This window comes from Mobula birostris, chromosome 1 (genome assembly GCF_030028105.1).
Source record: "Mobula birostris isolate sMobBir1 chromosome 1, sMobBir1.hap1, whole genome shotgun sequence".
Taxonomy (NCBI): Eukaryota; Metazoa; Chordata; class Chondrichthyes; order Myliobatiformes; family Myliobatidae; genus Mobula; species Mobula birostris.
Window position 1 is genome coordinate 35,816,606 of NC_092370.1, and position 19,452 is coordinate 35,836,057.

The window sequence follows — 19,452 nt, forward strand, 5'->3', positions numbered from 1 at the left end:
TCCTAGCATTAAAATAAATGCATTTAAGAAATTTTCCACCTCTTAGTCTCTGTTTATCACTAATGGTGCAAACAACTTTACTATTTTCTCTTTCTTCCTTCTTCTCTACATCTGTTCCTGCACTCTGTTTTCCCTCCCCCCTTGTATCTAGTTTAAATCCACTGGAGCCCCTCTAGCAAACCTACCTGCAAGAATATTTATCCCCCTCCAGTTCAGATGTAAACCATCCCGCTGGAATAGATCCCACCTTCCCTGGAAAACTGCCCAATTATCTATAAATCTGAAGCCCTCCCTCCTGCACCATATCTTCAGCCACGTGTTGATCTGCGCTATCTTACTATTTCTAAACCCGCCTGCACGTGGCACTGGTAGCAATCCTGAGATTGCTATCCTGGAGGTCCTGTCCTTTAACTTGGCGCCTAACTCCCTGAACTCACCTTTCAGGACCTCCTCACTCTGAAAGAATAAGACAGCGTTTGAGGAGAGGAAATCACTGGACTTGGACAGCAAGCTTAATGATGATTGAATTATGGACAGTGTTTATATTTGATAGCACAGTGGTACTGCAAATGGTGCTTGGAATCTCACAGCGTCAACAAGCCCGCTTCAACTGACTTGTGGAGTTGACACAAATTCCCTCTGATTTTGTGGGTTTCTTCTGAGTGCTCTGGTCCCAGCCCATGTCCTGAAGGTGTGCAGGTTACTGTAAATTACCCTTATTATTGGTAGGTGTGGTAGAATCAGAGTGGAATTGATGAACACGAGATAGAATTTGTTATTAATAAATACATACAAGAATAGCATCAATGGAATTGCTCAGGGAGCTGTCACTGACTTGGGCTGAATGACCACCACTTATAAGAAAATATAAGACCTCAAGGAGCTGGTGAGCAGAGATAGAAACCAGAGGAAGATTTAGTATCTGACATTGCTGGAAAAGCTACTTTAAAATAAAAGCACTATTTGAAATTAATTTTTCAAAACATCATGCATTTTTCCAAATGAAAGCTTTTTTTCTTAGTTGCCTTATCCTGTAGCTGCCAGTTAAACTATTTCAAAACTGATCTCTGCTATATGTCAGAGTTCATTTTTTAATATCCAAGACTTCAGTTTAAAAAAATCTGATTGCTTGGTTTCTCTATTCTGTGTGAATGCTCATTTGTCTCACGACATTGAGAGAATAGGATTTGTCATAATTTCCACTGAGGAAAAATAATTACATTTTTTGAAACAATCATTGCTTTAGATTTCAATAAAGGAATGATGCCTTTGGAAATTTTGATTCCAGTTTCAATGTCAGTCCATCTATGAATATTTGTGAAATAAAATTAGTTTCTTGGTGTTCTAAGCATTTAGTTAAAAAAAAATTAAAACGTGAAATTTAACTGATGGAAACACATCTTTTCCCCAGTAATCTTGGAGATTATTGTGGAAAAACAGAACTACTGATAAATCACAATTTCTTTTCAGCAGGAAGCCTGTGAATTGCGACTGATGCCCAGAATATTAGAGAACATCTTTCCGTCTGCCCCCTTGGCAGGAATACATTGCGATGGGAAAATATGTATTAAGATCACATCATGCTGTTGATAGATAACCGAGGCCTTCAGATTAATGTGTCAAATGTTGAAGAGATTATGTTGTTGGTTATCTTAACTGTTACTGAGACATTGCATGTTTTTTTATACCATGTTAGGAATTTTATTTTGAATTGCCATAGAAAAGGAAAAACTGAGCAAGATATTTTTAAGCAAAAGTTTTGTTCACCGTCCCTGATTGGTCAGTGGTTTTAAGACCTTAAGACATAGGAGTAGAATTGGTCCATTTGGCCCGTCGAGTCTGAAATGCCATTCCATCATGGCTGATTTAATATCCTTCTGAAACCTATTTTCCTGCCTCCCCGACCACCCCCCCCCCCCCATAACCTTTGATGCACTGACTAACCAAGAACCTATCAGCCTGTGGAATTATCTGCCCAAAGCAGTTGAGGCTTCTTCACTAAGTATATTTAAGAAACAGGTAAGTTTTTACATAGTAAGGGAATTAAGGGTTATGGAGAAAAGGCAGGTAGATGGAGCTGAGTTTACGGACATATCATCCAGGATCTTATTGAATGGCGGGGCAGACTTGATGGGCTGGATGGCCTACTCCTGCTCCTATTTCTTATGTTCAACCTCTGCTTTAGCCTCAACAGTTGTATGTGGCAATGAATTCCATGCATTCACCACCCTTTGTCTAAAGAAGTTCCTTGCATCTGTTCTAAATGGATGCCCCTATATTTTGAAGCTGTGCCCTCTTCAGGTATAGGGTCCCCTCTAGGACCTGTGTCCTAGACTTACCGAGTATAGGGAATATCCTCTCCATATTCACTCTATTTAGGCCTTTCAGTATTTGATCGGTTTCAATGTGATCCCTTGTCATTATTCTAAACTCAGAGTACAGGCCCAGAGCCATCAATTGCTCCTCACGCATTAACCCTTTCATTCCTGGAATCATTCTTGTGAAACTTTTCTGGACCCTCTCCAATGCCAGCACATTATTTCTTAGATAAGGGGCTCAAGACTGCCCACCATACTCCAAGTGAGGTCTGACCAGTGCCTTATAAGGTCTCAGGATTGTACCCTTGCTGTTATATTCTAGTCCTCTGGAAATGAGTGCTAACATTCCTTACCACCGACTCAACCAGCAAGTTAATCTTTAGGGAATCCTGCACAAGGACTCCCAAGTCCCTTTGCATCATTGTTCCCTCTAAGCTGCACGGGTGTGCTGCCATGCAGTAACTGAAATGCTCCTGTGCATATAGCCTTTGCCGTTCAGCTGGAATTTTCTTTTATGTAATGTTTTATTTAAGTGCTGTGTAAGTTTCAGGCCATGTAAAAATTCTCTGCTTAGAGCAATGGTTGGCCTGCATAGTTGTAACAAAAAAGAGCTTTCTTTTGCATCTCTGATTTTTTAAAAAATGTTCTCCCCATTTGGAAAATAGTCTATGCCTTTATTCCCTCTAACAAAATGCATGACCATACTCTTCCCGACACTATTTTCCATCTGCCACTTCTTGCCTGTTCCCACAATCTGTCCAAGTCCTCCTGCAGTCTCCCTGCTTCTTCAACACTACCTTCCCCTCCACCTATCTTTGTTTCATCTGCAAACTTGGCCACAGGGCCATCAATTCTATCATCCTAGTCATTGATATATAGTGTGAAAAGAAGCAGTCCCAATACTGACCCCTCCAGAGCACCACTTGTCACTGGAGCCAACCAGAACAGGCTCCCTTATTTTGACTCTTTGCCTCTTACCAGTCAGCCGATCTTCTATCCATGGGCTCTTATCTTGTCTACCAGCCTCATGTATGGCACCTTTTTAAATGCCCTCTGAAAATCCAAGTAAACAACATCCACTGATGTTCCTTTGTCTATTCTTTCTCTTATTTCCTAAAAAACTTCCAATAAAGGTGCATTCAAATATAACACCTTCAGTCCTGTATTCATCACCCTTTTCGATTTTGCCTCCACGTTACACTTCAACTCATCCCACTGACTGCAATTTTGCCCTATCATCTATCTGTCCTTCCTCACAGTCTCACTACACACTGCATTGACTTGTATACCAACTGCTTTTCTTAGAAATTACTCATAAACTCAGTTTTGTTAATTTGCATATTTAAGATTCAAGATTGTTTGGTGTCATTTCCTGTACGCAAGTGTGAGGAGAAAGAAATAATTGTTTTTGGATCTGATATAGCATTTTAAAAAAACACACAAAGGATAAGGAACACAATAATAAAAATAAAAAACACACAACAAATATAAATACATAAGAGAGTTTATGTGTATTGTTTGTATGTCTGTAAAGTGTGTGTCCTCATCTGTTATGAAGCAAAGTGTTGGATAGGGATGTGTGGAAGTGCAATGAATTGATTATGTAGATATGTTGTCACGAATACACACAGTGGTGTGTTAGTTACAAAGGAGAATTAAGCTGAGTACAATTATTATGTTAAGCCAGTTTTATCCTTTTGTCCAGTTTCCGATTTGTGGAACATATGTCAATGGTCATTTGGAAAAGAAGAAGCTAAGGGAGGCAAGTGCAAACTATCTGTACTATTCCTCTTCTCACCTTGTCTCTTGCAAAAACGCCATCCCCTTCTCGCAATTCCTCCGTCTCCGCCGCATCTGCTCTCAGGATGAGGCTTTTCATTCTAGGACGAGGGAGATGTCTTCCTTTTTTAAAGAAAGGGGCTTCCCTTCCTCCACTATCAACTCTGCTCTTAAACGCATCTCCCCCATTTCACGTACATCTGCTCTCACTCCATCCTCCCGCCACCCCACTAGGAATAGGGTTCCCCTGGTCCTCACCTACCACCCCACCAGCCTCCGGGTCCAACATATTATTCTCGGTAACTTCCGCCACCTCCAACGGGATCCCACCACTAAGCACATTTTTCCCTCCTCCCCCCCCCCCCCGCATTCCGCAGGGATCGCTCCCTACGCAACTCCCTTGTCCATTCGTCCCCCCCCATCCCTCCCCACTGATCTCCTTCCTGGCACTTATCCGTGTAAGCGGAACAAGTGCTACACATGCCCTTACACTTCCTCCCTTACCACCATTCAGGGCCCCAAACAGTCCTTCCAGGTGAGGCAACACTTCACCTGTGAGTCGGCTGGGGTGATATACTGTGTCCGGTGCTCCCGATGTGGCCTTTTATATATTGGCGAAACCCGACGCAGACTGGGAGACTGCTTTGCTGAACATCTATGGTCTGTCCGCCAGAGAAAGCAGGATCTCCCAGTGGCCACACATTTTAATTCCACATCCCATTCCCATTCTGACATGTCTATCCACGGCCTCCTCTACTGTAAAGATGAAGCCACACTCAGGTTGGAGGAACAACACCTTATATTCCGTCTGGGTAGCCTCCAACCTGATGGCATGAACATCGACTTTTCTAACTTCGGCTAATGCCCCACCTCCCCCTCGTACCCCATCTGTTACTTATTTTTATACACACATTCTTTCTCTCACTCTCCTTTTTCTCCCTCTGTCCCTCTGAATATACCCCTTGCCCATCCTCTGGGTCCCCCCGCCCCCCCTTGTCTTTCTTCCCGGACCTCCTGTCCCATGATCCTCTCGTATTCCTTTTGCCTATCACCTGTCCAGCTCTTGGCTCTATCCCTCCCCCTCCTGTCTTCTCCTATCATTTTGGATCTCCCCCTCCCCCTCCAACTTTCAAATCCCTTACTCACTCTTCCTTCAGTTAGTCCTGACGAAGGGTCTCGGCCTGAAACGTTGACTGTACCTCTTCCTAGAGATGCTGCCTGGCCTGCTGCGTTCACCAGCAACTTTTATGTGTGTTGCTTGAATTTCCAGCATCTGCAGAATTCCTGTTGTTTGCATGACAAGGGTGGTGGGAGACCCTGATAATGCATGATGCTTTCCTGCAACAATCCCATTCCCTTACCACTAGCTCCAGTCCCCTCATGACCACTAACAAACTGCATTGGGAATTGGTTTTAATTTAAATTAAAGTCATTTTCTAACAGAAAAGACAATGATTTTTATATTGTAGAAATCAGTACAAAATAATTTTTATAGTTTCCAATGACAGGAAATAGAATTTAACAGTTTGAAGTTGAGTGATCTGTAAATGCTGTTTAAGAATTATATTCTTTAGCCCAGTTTCCTAACTTAAAAGCTAAAAATAAAAGACTGACTTGAAGATAGATATTGCACAACCACAACTCATTTTCCTAAGCCATCATCAGAGTTTTGGAGGCATGATAATAAATGTATATCTTCAGTTTTACCTTTAGTGTTATTTGGCAATCCTTGGAAAAAAATTATGTTCTTCCCAGAGTGTGCAGTGCAAGTGATTGTTAGTTCAGATCATCATGACTATTCAGTATTGAAAATAAATTGTTCAGTTCACTTAGTTATCTTAAGATATGTTTTTATTTCCATTCTTTTGTCCCTGCCCTTCTCTAGCATCAAACTGATTTTATACAACTCAAAAAGCCAAACTGATGGAATTTCCTCGTTAGAGAGATTAGCAAGCACTGTACTTTAATGCAAGTTGGTTGTTATTTTAAAATTGCAATTTGTTTTGGATGTTTATTTATGTAAAGAAAACTTTGCTGCAATTTGAGAAGGAAAAATTTATATGGGATAGCGGTATTTCTATTTTTGGCATTTGGGTTGAGCAAAGCTTCTGATATTCCTTTATTTGTAATGGAAAGTAAAGCTCACAGCCATTTGAGAAGGGGACTATTGTTTGGGGCATCAGTGTTTTCTATTTTTAGGAATTTGTTCGTGTAAAACTGAAGTGTTATAGTGCAAGGAGCTGCACCATATGTAGTTTATTGAAATAGCTTCCATTCATTAGCATGCATGCATCTGTTTGAGATGAATGAATTTGACAAGGAGTTCATGTGCTTTGTAAGATTTTGTGCATTAAAAATTGGCCAGTGGCATCACACTTGGTTGAGAATAAATGTTATTTTGAAGTACGTGGTGTTGATTTGCATGACAGAACTAGAAACATAACAATAAGTTATTGTAATTGGGAAAAGAGAGATGGGCCTGTCCTCACTGGGGTTTAAAAAAATGGGGGTGGGGGCAAATCTCATTATAACGTACTGAATTTGAAAGACCCAGATAGTGTGTACTGGGAGAAGGTGAGTCAATGACCACAGCTTCAGAATAGAAAGATGCCTCAGAATAAAAGAGAAAGAGATGACAATGAATTTCTTTAGCCAGAGGATGGTGAATCTGTGGAATTCATTGCCACAGGCAGCTGCAGAGGCCAGGTAATTGGGTATATTTAAAGTGGTGCGGACTTGATGGGCTGAATGACTTAATTCTGCTCCCATGTTTGATGTTCTTATGGGATGTTAAATTAGGTTTATGTGTCAGGAAGGGAGAAAGTAAACCTTTGGTTGAGAATAAAGACAGGTAAAGACGAGGATACAAAAGCCAAAGGTAGTGGATGAGGGGAATAAAGAGCACAGGCAGGCTCATGGTGTTGCACTGTTCGCAACTCATTGATGTCAAGTTGATAGCATTATTTGTGCTCGATGCCCAGCCAATTTGGAGCGTGGCCAAGGCATTTGTGGTGAGAACACATGTATGGGGGAATCTCTAGTATTGCAATAGAATGTAAAGAGTGGTCTTCAACCCTTTTCTGATGCTGTTATTGGGTATGAATTTGTATCTTATCCCTGAACTGTTCCCAGAAGATTAAAATTAATTGAGTTATAACATGACAACACAAATGCTGGAAAGGTTAACTTGTGTAAACTCCTTGTAGTGCAATCTGAAGAACATTGAACACCAGATAGTACGTGGAAACTTTTCAACATGACTTGGAAATCATCCAGTGACATTGAAATAAATTTTCCAAATTAGACATTGAGAATCTCATTCATCAGTTAAACTGTTGCAATTCTTTGTCAAAAAAATTAGGAAGTTTAAATGTCAAATTATGTCACTTCAATTTAAAAAAATGTTCAATTGTTGGATTCTGTGTATATAAAGAAAGTGTTTTTTGCTATATGCATAATTTATGGAGAGCCAGTATTGCTTATTCCTTTAATAATCACTGGAAATGTAATAGTGGATTCCGGTTAATTAGGACATATCGGGACCAGTACCATATAGCCCAATAAAACAGCTGACTCAGTTAGCTGAAGCTTCTTGGAAATAGTTAAGATATTTTAAAAAAAAGATAAACTACCATTTACCTGTGTCAAGTTATTCAATATTCAAAGATTCAAAAAACTTTATTGTCATTCTAACCGTACATCAGCTCTGCAGGGCAGAATGAGACAGCGTTTCTCAGGAGCAGTGCAATCATAACATAACAAACGCAACACTAAATAATAAACATAACAATAAATAGTAAAACACAACAGTCACATGTCAGTTAAAATCAAGTTATAAGTGTCCAGTGCAAGTTAAAAGTGTCCAAAGCAGAGTCAGGTAGAGCAGCTATTTAGCAGTCTGACTGCCTGTGGGAGGAAGCTGTTTAGTAGCCTTGTGGTTTTAGTTTTGATGCTCCTGTAACATTTGCCTGATGGCAGAAGAACAAACAGTTCATGGAGAGGGTGTGAGGGGGTCTTTAATGATGTACCATGTCTTCTGGAGGCATCGACTCTGAAAGAGCTCTTGGACAGAAGGTAGGGAGACCCCAGTAACCTTCTCTGCTCCCCTAACCACCCTCTGCAAGGCTTTTTGTCGACAGCACTGCAGCTGGAGTAGCAGGTTGTGATGCAAAAGGTCAGCACTCTCTCAACCACGCCTCTGTAGAATGTAGTTAAGATGATAGTGGGGAGTGATGCTTGTTTAAGCTTCCTCAGAAAGTGCAATCTCTGCAGGGCCCGTTTCGCAATCCCAGTGGTGTTCCTGGACCTGGTGAGATTGTCCGAGATCTGCACCCCAGGGATCTTGATGTTTTCCACTCTCTCCAGTGTGGAGCCACTGATGCTGAGGGGTGTGTGCTCAGGCTGAGACCATCTGAAATCGACGATCTTCTCCTTGGTTATGGTGACATTAAGCATCAAGTTGTTATCACTGCACCAGCTCTCTAGGTGTCTGACCTCCTCCCTGTACATAGTTTCATCATTTTTGCTGATGAGCCCCACCAGTGTGGCTGCACAGTCATGTGTTAGCAGTGTAAACAGCAGTGGGCTAAGCACATAGCCTTGTGGGGATCCAGTGCTCAGCGTGATGGAGTCAGAGATGTTCCTGCCAACACGGACTGACTGTGGTCAAGAAATCCAGAATCCAGCGACACATGGCAGTACTAAGGCCAAGCAGCGACAGTCTCTCCATTAGTCTCTGCGGGATGATGGTATTGAACGCTGAATTGAAATCAATGTGCAGGATTCTGGCATAAGTGTCTTTGTTATCCAAGTGAGAGAGAACTGTGTGCAGTGTGGTGGATATTGCATCCTCCGTAGAGCGATTTGGACGATAAGCAAACTGTAGAGGATCCAGCGATGAGGGGAGGCTGGCTGTGATATGAGGCTTGACAAGCTGTTCAAAACATTTCATCACTTGGGGGTCACGGCAACGGGACAATAATCATTCAGACAGGCTACAACTGATTTCTTTGCTACAGGGATGATTGTGGAGGTTTTGAAGCATCTGGGGACAATAGCTTGACTAAGGGAGATGTTGAAAATGTCTGTCAGGACATCTGCTAATACATCAGCACATTCCTTGAGCACACGTCCAGGGATGTTGTCGGGACCTCCCGCTTTTCGTGGGTTGACCCTGGCAAGGGTCCTCCGTGTTTGCTCTGGATCAATGATTGGAGCCGGCTGGTCAGATGGTAAAAAGGGACTGGCTCTCCCCCTTGCTTTAGTATTTGATGCTTCGAAGCGGGCAAAGAAATTGCTAAGCCTGTCTGGTAGAGAGGCGTCGCTGTCATCAGTTTTCTGTATTATGTATTTATGTGATATACAGAACAAGCTAGAACACTACCAATAGTATTATTTATGAATAGTATACTATGTTATACCAATGGTATAAAACGGTGTTAGTTCCTAATAGTGACGAAGAAATTCCTCCAGTGTACACAGCCAGGTTCTGTTGATTGAATGTAAATGAACAAAGTTAGCGCAGCCACCTTGTGCAGATAATAGACTGCTTTCAACAATTGCATCCTCCAAATAACACACACCAAAGTTGGTGGTGAACGTCAGGACGAAGGGTCTCGGCCTGAAACGTCGACTGTACCTCTTCCTAGAGATGCTGCCTGACCTGCTGCGTTCGCCAGCAACTTTAATGTGTGTTGCTTGAATTTCCAGCATCTGCAGAATTCCTGGTATTTGCATCCTCCAAATATTTATTTTCATTGTAACATTCATGATGATTGTCGATACCTTCAAATTCTTTGTAGTTCCTAACTTGCCGAAGTAGTAAAATTGTTTTATTTTCTCTTCTGGAATTTCTGGTATCTCCAAGCCTGAATTCTGAAACCACAGTGAGCAAATCAGTTCAGAATTGTTTTACTGTTTATTTCTCACCAACTGTCAGTGACAAAAATCACTGCTCTTTGAACACAAACACATGGAACTCATGCTATTTTAAAAACTGTTCTCTCCAGGCACGGTGTAGTGTCTAACAGCCACACAAGTGCACACGACTGATGCTAGGTAGGAACTGTTTGGTAACAGTCTCCTGCCGCATTTAAGCAGAAAAATTTCCCAATTATATAAAAGGAATCATGGCTATCTTTTGGATTAGTTTTTGTCCTTTAAAAGTAAGCGGCTGCCTGGATTAATCGATGGCCCAGTTAACTGGAATCCACTGTATTCACCTTTTGTCTTTGTATGGAAAGTGCTGGAAACAGTGTTGGTTGAAATTTTTTGGAAATAGTTCAGCTAGATGAGAAAATGTCTCCCAGCTTCTGGTATTTTGGTCTTGCTCTTTGGATGAACTCTGAAATATTTGTGAAGGAAATTCAGAATGTTGAAGGAACTGAGATCTGGACATTACTTTTGGATAAGGTTTTTAATCAGGTTTTTAGCTGTGATTCTTCTTCTACGTCCCAGTGACCTGTTGGTAAATAATTGCTGTGGATGCCTTTTGAGTGTTTTAATTTTTTTATTTTGTTGACATTTGGGTGTTTCTGCCCTCTGTGAACAAAAGAAGCCATTTCCAGCAATCACACTTTTTTTGTGATACTTGTGCTCTGAACTACGCATGAAGATGTACAATGGCTTCTGGTTAATTGGGACACATCAGGACCAGTACATTTTGGCCCAATTAGCTGGAGTTTCATGGAAATAGTCATAAAGCTACAAAAAAATGAACAAATTATGTATTTAAAATTAAATACAGAACAAATTAGAACACTACCAATAGTACTACAATACTATAAAACTGTGTATTAGTTCCTAATAGTTATTGATGGAGGAATTCATCCAGTGTACGCAATGAACAAAATCAGTGCAGATACGTAATGGACTGCCTTCGTGCAATGCTATCGATGATTGCACCCTCCAAATCTTCATTGTAGCTTTCAAGATGATTGTCGATACTTCAAAAACATTGTAATTTCTAACTTGTTGATGTAGTGAAATTGTTTCCTTTTCACTCCCTGCTATTTCTGGCATCTCCAAACCCAAATGCTTGAAACTGCAGTGAGTAGAACAGTTCAGAATTGTTTTACTGCTTATTTCTCACCAACTATCAGTGACAAAAATCGCTGCTTTTTGAACGCAAACACACAAAACTGACGTTTTTTTTTAAATCTTCGCTGTAAGCATGGTGCAGTGTCTTAACAGCCACACAAATGCGCGTGACAGATGCTAGTTAGAACCTGTTTGGCCAAAGTTTCCTGTCCCAATTAACAACATAGTGTCCCAAATAAACCACGGGAATTCCGGTAATTTTCTCGATGAGTTTTTGTCCTTTAAGAGTTGTCCCAAATAAGTGGCTGCCCTGATTAACAGTTCGCCCAATGGTATAAGAGAGGAATTCGGCTGCGATAGTACTTTTGTTTGCTTTTCCAAAGCTGATGCAATTTTGAAAATCTGAATATACAGTCTGAATGTGGTGTTTTTTAAAGTAAACTTAGCAGCTGGTACAAAAGGAGGGATACAGCGGCCATTGTATGGAAAATGATTGTATGCATTGTGTGTATGAAACAGCTGCTGGTAATTGTCTTCACTGATGTTGCCTTGAGGCTCTTTAGACTGGTAAAGCATTTACAACGATCAAAAAATCCTCTGCTTTTTGTCTTGCTGTTTTGCCAATAAACATACAAAAACATGAAAATAAAATCTGTCCATGTTGCTTATGAAGCTGCACAAAACTCAGTATTTTAGGGTCCTAAGATTTGTGCACGGGTGGTTCATCACCTCATCATATAATTTGTAGATTTCCATTAGGGAAAGCATGTAATAAAGGTTTATTCAACCAAAGTGCCTAATATTGATCAACACTTTGACATAGTCTTATGTGAATTCATAGGATCTATCTAAATTAGAGTTTTACTATATTTATAGAAAGAAACTAGACAATTTAAGGTGCAAAATTAAAATCATTTATCAAGAGGTTTGTACTGAAGTATTTTGCCCAAAGAGCAGCATGCTGTGCTTGAAAAGTATGATACTTGTATCAATATGCATTCAGCTTTCTTCTGAGTCATTAAGATAAAGCAAATGTATTTCTTAGTAGATTTTTAATTAAGTTTTTAATGCATGAGGAGAAAGTAAATGGGCTCTTTATTTTAAAAGGAGAAAAAAAAATCTATGTTTGAAATGTTGCTTTATATAATGAGACTTCCATTTGTATAATACTGTTCATAGCATTAACGGCTCTACTGCCAATTAAGTCTTTCTGAAAAAGCAGTTCTAAAAGAATTGAAATTGGATATTTTTCAAATTAGGGTAATTTGGGAAGACTTAAACAAGAACCAGAGGTTGTAAAGTTTAAGACAGACGTCAATACAGTTGATTGGTCATAATTCTGTACAAAATACATAAATTGTAGTTGATTTTGCTTGCAACATCACCAACGAAGTATGCAAAGGTTTTGATAGGGTACTTTTTTGCCTGTCTAGTACTCTTGAATAAGTTCCCTGCTTAAAGTATTTCGAGAATTATGCATAAAAGACTAATGGGGCCCACGTGTGTGACAGATTTTAATAGCTGTACACCTTAATCTTGTCAGCTATTTGTTCTCTGTCAGCTATATGGCTGTTTTGGGGGGTGGGGGGGTAACTAGACATTCATTGCAAAGTTCGAATAAACTGGTGTTGATTTTGTAACTTGTGCTCATCAGGCTTTTGATATATGGATGTATTTGCTACTTACACAGTCAAGCTCGATGAAGTCTGAGCTCTGTTACACAGTTAGAATGTGCTGTCTACCCTGTCTGGATTAAATGAGCACACTGATTGGATAGGGACAATGTATCTGTTAGCCCATCCATGGAGTGAATAGGGAAACTAATAAGGCCCAGAGCACCAGGGAGGGAAAGATTTTTGTGGTGGCTCTAGAAAAGCCTTCTTTCACTCTGCACATAACCCTATGGATCCTCAAAAGCATACTTCACTCTTCTTTCCCCTCAAGCCTTTTGCAGGGATGTTGGCCTGACTGCTTTGCACACTGTGCAAGTAGCACTTGCGTTGCAGTCTTTTATTGCCGAAGGTGCACATAATAAGATCCTGATTGGGACAAATTAACAATAACCTTGCTCTTCAAGTCCACCTTGTTTCCTAGTAAACTCCAAGATAACAGTGACTGAGAGTAATCCTTGAAATTTGTTTTGATGCTATCACCCAATGAAAACCATTCAAAGTCAGAGACATGCTTATTCTACAGGGATTTTGCCTAGGATACTGGATGGTTTTGTTAGATTGCATTCTAAAGCAATTCCATTGATGTTCAGAGGTTGTTTGCAGTTTGGCACACTGTGGAAGCATGTGCTTTGCAGCCAGTGCATTTTGGTTGTGTCCTTTGATCCAGTTAAGTCATGGGTACACAGGTAGATCTCATAAGGTTTGATTCGTGTTGTGTTGATAAATTGAAGAGAACAAATCACATGATTAGGTTTCAAATAAACAGCTGATACTGTACTCTTGGTGGAGTGGGTACAGTATTAGTTTCAAATATCCCAATAGCATTGAGCATGGAAAAACCCTTGCCTTCTGAGGAAATATATTATTCATCTAATGGTGGCAACTGAACGAACTTACTGAGATATTGTGTATTTTGATGTAAGTCTCCTTTACACACAAACTGGTCTGCCCAATAATTAGGGATCTTGTTTTACTCTCTATAATGTCAGAGCAGTTGAACGTGAGGGTATGATTCAATTGTGTGACATGAACCTTTCTGACAGCTCATACTCATCCCTCTTGCATAGGTTCCCACTCCTAGAAGATGACTAGTGTGGATTTAGGAGACACCTGACGTCGATATGCAAAAACTTTCTGTAAACTTTTATCTAATTAATTGCAACCCTTTATGTTTTCGTGCATGAAATGGATTACTTCTACACAGTACATCCAGATGCTTAGTTGCATTTTGAATAAACTGGTCCACAACTTCACCACTCTCAGTCTGTGTTCACAGACAGAGTCCAAGCAAGTGAACTACATGATATCATGTTAATGTACATGGCAACAAGAAATGTGGCTTTAATGATCTGCTTTATGATGATGCTCCTATCCAACCCAAAAGCGTCCAGGCTGTGTGTGTCTACTGTGGAGGAGTTTTTCTTTGCCACCAAGCTCATTACTCCTCTAGCCTCTTGACCATGTTGTTGAAACTTTGGAAGTTTATTTTAGATGCTATAAATAGTAATTCAAGTTTAGCAGTGATTGGATTCTGGAAAAATTACACTGTGTCAGAGAGTATTTATAATATATATGAAAGAGTTTCTGAATTAAATGAGGCCTTCTACTATCAAGGCTTGTTGGGGAAAAAATGCGATTAAAGGGCAGTGAATGATTTTTACGAGCATCGTGAAGTGAATCCTGAGATGAAAGAAATTGCATTAATGGGTTATTGTTCATGTGAGGGGCTGGGGTTTGATAGTAATGGCAGTAGAGGAGCTGCTTATGCTCTGGCACTGCTCAGCTGATTGAAGAAGAGCTAATTTAGTGAAAGTTCAAAGTAAATTTATTATCAAAGGACATATATGTAACCATGATGAGGCTAAACTCAGGTTGGAGGAGCAACACCTCATATACCGTCTGGGTAGTCTCCAGCCCCTTGGTATGAACATAGAGTTCTCCAACTTCCGGTAATTCCCTCCCCCTCCCTTCCCCTATCCCTATTTCACTCTGCCCCCTCCCCCAACTGCCTATCACCTCCCTCTTGGTTCCGCCGCCTCCTACTACCCATTGTGTTTTCCCCTATTCCTTTTTCACCTTTCCTGCCTATCCCGTCCCCGCTTCCCCTCCCCCACCCCTTTATCTTTCCCCTTACTGGTTTTTCACCTGGAACCTACCAGCCTTCTCCTTCCCACCCTCCCCCCACCTTCTTTATAGGGCCTCTGCCCCTTCCCTCTTCAGTCCTGACGAAGGCTTCTGGCGCGAAACATTGACTGATCGTTTCCATGGATGCTGCCCGATCTGCTGAGTTGCTCCAGCATGTTGTGAGTGTTGCTTTGACCCCAGCATCTGCAGAGTATTTTGTGTATATGTAACCATGTACTTAAGATTCATTTTCCTGCAGGCATTTACAAGAAAAAATAAATACAGTATAATTTTACAAAAATGCTATAGGTAGGCAGGTAAAGACTGACCAGCACCAAAATGTATGAATAAAAATAATACTGAGAATATGAGTTGCAAAGAGTTCTTGAAAGTGAGTCTGTAGATCGTAGAATCAGTTCAGAATAGTAGTGTATGAAGTTATTCTTGCCAGTCAGGTCAAGCACAAGTGAGGAAGAGGCAGCACCAAAGCCACAACTGGCAACTAAGCATCTTAATGAAGGTTTTCCATTAGCCAAAGAGCTTTGAGATTTCTTTTTCATTCAGGATTGAGTCATGGCACGAAGAGGGAAACTGAGGATGCATTAGCTCCTTACAGCAAGTTGAGAAAGACACCGAAATAAAGGCAAACAATTGGTGATACTCGCGCCAATAACACTCCAAGGCTAACACCATCCAACAATGTCCAGGCACCCAGGTGAACCTTAGGAGTGTTCTGATTTTAGCACAAGCTTAATCATCATATCATGTTTATCTTCATCCCCTTCAATGTGTCATACCTGCATTCCTGAGAGTCAAGTTCGCCGAGTCCTTCAGGAGATCATAAAATTGCTAGTAAAATTTTGTAATATTTCAGATGCTCTGCATTGCAGCCCTGTGCTCCTTGGTGTGTATATAAAAGGGTTATATATCACAAATGGAAAGTTTTCCACGTGGTTGGTAGAAGTTTCCTTGACAAAGTTATAGTGACAGGTAAATATTTGCACTGTTTTCTCAAAGAAAGTTGGAAAACCTTGCCTCAGAATTCTTGAAGGTGTCCTCTTCTGAGATGTGCTATGTTGGACACCTGGATGGTTACTGCTGTGTTGCTGGTTAAGATCAAAGTGTCAACCTGTTAACTCCACAGGCCCTCCGGAAAGATTTGAAGCCTTAAAGCTTTTTTTACCAGTGCATAAACAATGCCAGTCATGTTTCAGACTTACTTGCTTTACAATCTAACCAGATCCAAATTTCAGATGTTGCCTTCCAATCAATACGATATGAGTTACCTTGGGTAAAGGGTAGTAGACTTCAGGTCTTGTGTGGAACTATTTTCAACATTGGGTGGTTCCACATAAACTCAATCTTCTTTTGTGAAATGCCTGTTTTTTTTTCCAACCTTGTACTTGACGGACTTTTATGTCATGGTGTGTAGGGTACGTTCTCCTCGCCAAGGTTTGAGGTCAGAAGATTTGGGCAGAGGAATGCAAGTAGACCTGCAGGGTAAGGCATTATTACTCTTAAGATCATCCCAACCTCTTGGTGTTAAGCACCATCTATTCTCAAAGTGTTTTTTGGCATTATTCTCAACTATCTCTCCTGAAGATTGCTCCCTATATGATTTTGCAGGTTCTGGGAGTCATCCAACAAATTGTTCAACAATTTTCTTAATAAAGTCAAGGCATCAAGCCTGAGGTTGGTTATTTATGTGTGAATGTTGGATGAAAAGAAATTATGGAATAGGATGTTGCATCTCCCACTTTTACCTCTATGGCAGCAAGGCTAACATCTCTTCAAGCTGTGCGGTGTAAACAACATTCTTTACTTGACCTAGAGTGTAGTTCCCTTTGTTTTTAAGTTCAATGTGCTGCTACTTCATTTTCAAAGATGTGCTTATAAAGACAGGGGAATACAATGGAGCTGTTAGTCTCAAGCTTAACATATCCCCCTGATTAGAAGGAGTGATCGTTGCATCTAAGGATCAATAGCAGAAAATATATTTTTTTTACACGTTTGTTCTTGCTACCTGTGTAGCTGGGTAGACTTTGAATTCTGCAATACCAACTTTCTTCAGAATCAGGTTTATTATCACCGACATGAAATTTGTTGTTTTGCTGAAGCAGTATGTTAAAAAAAATTACAATAAGTTTTGTTAAGAAATATAAAGAATAAGTAGTGCAGAAAGTGAGGTAGTGTTCATGGGTCATTTAGAAACCTGATGGTGGATGGAAGACACAAACAACAGGAATTCTGCAGATGCTGGAAATTCAAGCAACGCACATCAAAGTTGCTGGTGAACGCAGCAGGCCAGGCAGCATCTCTAGGAAGAGGTACAGTCGACGTTTCAGGCCGAGACCCTTTGTCAGGACTAACTGATGGAAGAAACTGTTCTTAAAACACTGAGTGTATGTCCTCGGGCTCCTGTACCATCTTCCTGAGATTCAAGGGGTCTTACTCCCTTGAATTATCCAAATGCTTAATTCTCAAAAATACAAGAGGGTTTCCCTGTACAAACAGACTGGATCCTTTTCCCAGTGTGAGTCCCAAAGCTCCGCATCAGAGGTAATCCAAGAAGAGATCTGCAGGATCAATGTGGCTTGACACAACTCCTTCCGATTTTCCCGATGGAGCTGCAACCACTTGTATTCAGACATCTCCTTTAAAGAATGTTGGGTTAAAAAATTAGATATCGGGAAATCCTGCATCTGTGTGTAATTTTTTTGTAGCCCATTCAGTGTCACATATATTCATTTGTGAGTCCAAAAGTTAGTACTTCTTTGCTCAAGATAGATCTTTATGACAATATACCTGTAACATACACACATTTGTAAGATAATTAAGAAGTCCAGTACAAAAATTCACCAACCATTGAATGGAAGAAACCTCCTCCCACCGCCCAGCCACTCTGACCAGATAGATATTTGTAGTTATTATCTACTAATTGCACTTACTGGCTTTTTCAGCTCCTTTAATTATATTTACCAGTCACTGTGTCTTTTACATCTGCACTGTCTTTTTGATCATAATTTACGTGTCAGTTTTCTCAGACGTTTGTAAATCTTCTAATCATCATCTGCTCCTTGTGTTAGCAGATTCAGAAGAATTTAGCAGAAGTACTTAATGGTTTGTATTGCAGTAGCAATGATTGTTAGCAGAGCAAAACATTCAAACAATTTAATACTTAAGTAAAATTCAAAAAAGGCAGGGCAATATGTTTGAACCACTACTTGCACGTTACAGCTATCAGACCAGGATGAACAGACAAATGTTTTCTTCAAGCAGCAATGCCTCAAGAAGGTGGCATCCGTCATTAAGGACCTCATTCCTTGTTCTTATTACTACCAAAAGATGTAGCAGAAGACGTCCTGGTCATCTACTGCGCCTAATCCCATCTCCAGCTGTCTCGATTCTGTCTTGCCACTATATCCAGATGGGATTTAGGAAGAGAGAGTGAGGCTGACGCTGCGCGACTCTCCCTCACTTAAATCCAAATCACGTGCTAGTCTTGACACCATCATAATGGTGTCGAGGCCCTCATCGACGTCAGCGCTGGATGAACACACACACCAAAAGGAAGGAGGTACAGCAGCCTGAAGGCACACATTCAATGATTCAAAACAGCTTTTTCCCCTCTGTCATCTGATTTCTGAATGCATGTTGAACCTATGAACACTATCTCACTACTTTTTAATTTCTATTTTTGCACTAATTTAATTTAACAAAAAAAATATATATACACGCACGCATGCAGGCAAAAGTTTGGGCACCCCGATGAGCTGATCTCCAAAAGTCATAAAGTTAAAGATGAAACATTCTTTTCAACATTTTAACTAAGATTAGTGTATTATTTTTGTTTTGTACATTCTTAGAGTGGAGGGAAAAAAAGGAAAGGAGCTCCATGCAAAAGTTTGTGTACCCCAAGAGATTTGAGCTCTCAGATAACTTTTACCAAGGTGTCAGACCTTAATTAGCTTGTCAGGGCTGTGGCTTGTTCACAATCGTCGTTAGGAAAGGCCAGGTGATGCAAATTTCAAAGCTTTATAAATACCCTGCCTCCTCAAACCTTGTCCCAACAATCAGCAGCCATGGGCTCCTCTAAGCAGCTGCCTACCACTCTGAAAATTAAAATAAATGATGCTGACAAAACAGGAGAAGGCTATAAGAAGATAGCAAGGCGTTTTCAGGTAGCCGTTTCCTCAGTTCGTAACGTAATTAAGAAATGGCAGTTAACAGGAACGGTGGAGGTCAAGTTGTGGTCTGGAAGACCAAGAAAACTTTCTGAGAGAACTGCTTGTGGGATTGCTAGAAAGGCAAATAAAAACCCCTGCTTGACTACAAAAGACCTTCAGACTCTGGAGTGGTGGTGCACTGTTCTACTGTGCAGCGACACCTGCACAAATATGACCTTCATGGAAGAGTCATCAGAAGAAAACCTTTCCTGTGTCCTCACCACAAAATTCAGCGACAGAAGTTTGCAAAGGAACACCTAAACAAGCCTGATGTATTTTGGAAACAAGTCCTAT

At 40.5% G+C, this 19,452-nt stretch overlaps 1 protein-coding gene across 10 annotated transcripts in view; it reads left to right on the top strand.

The window, feature by feature from the left end:
* Nucleotides 1–19,452, top strand: part of ncoa2 (nuclear receptor coactivator 2) — a 346,138-nt gene that overhangs the window by 189,735 nt on the left and 136,951 nt on the right. Inside the window, exon 3 of one of the 10 annotated variants that reach the window (XM_072253913.1) lies at nucleotides 16,365–16,432. The exons of the other annotated variants lie outside the window; for them this stretch is intronic. The gene's annotated coding sequence lies outside the window, so the exon portion shown is untranslated. The remainder of the gene's footprint in view (nucleotides 1–16,364; nucleotides 16,433–19,452) is intronic. 10 annotated transcript variants of the gene reach the window in all.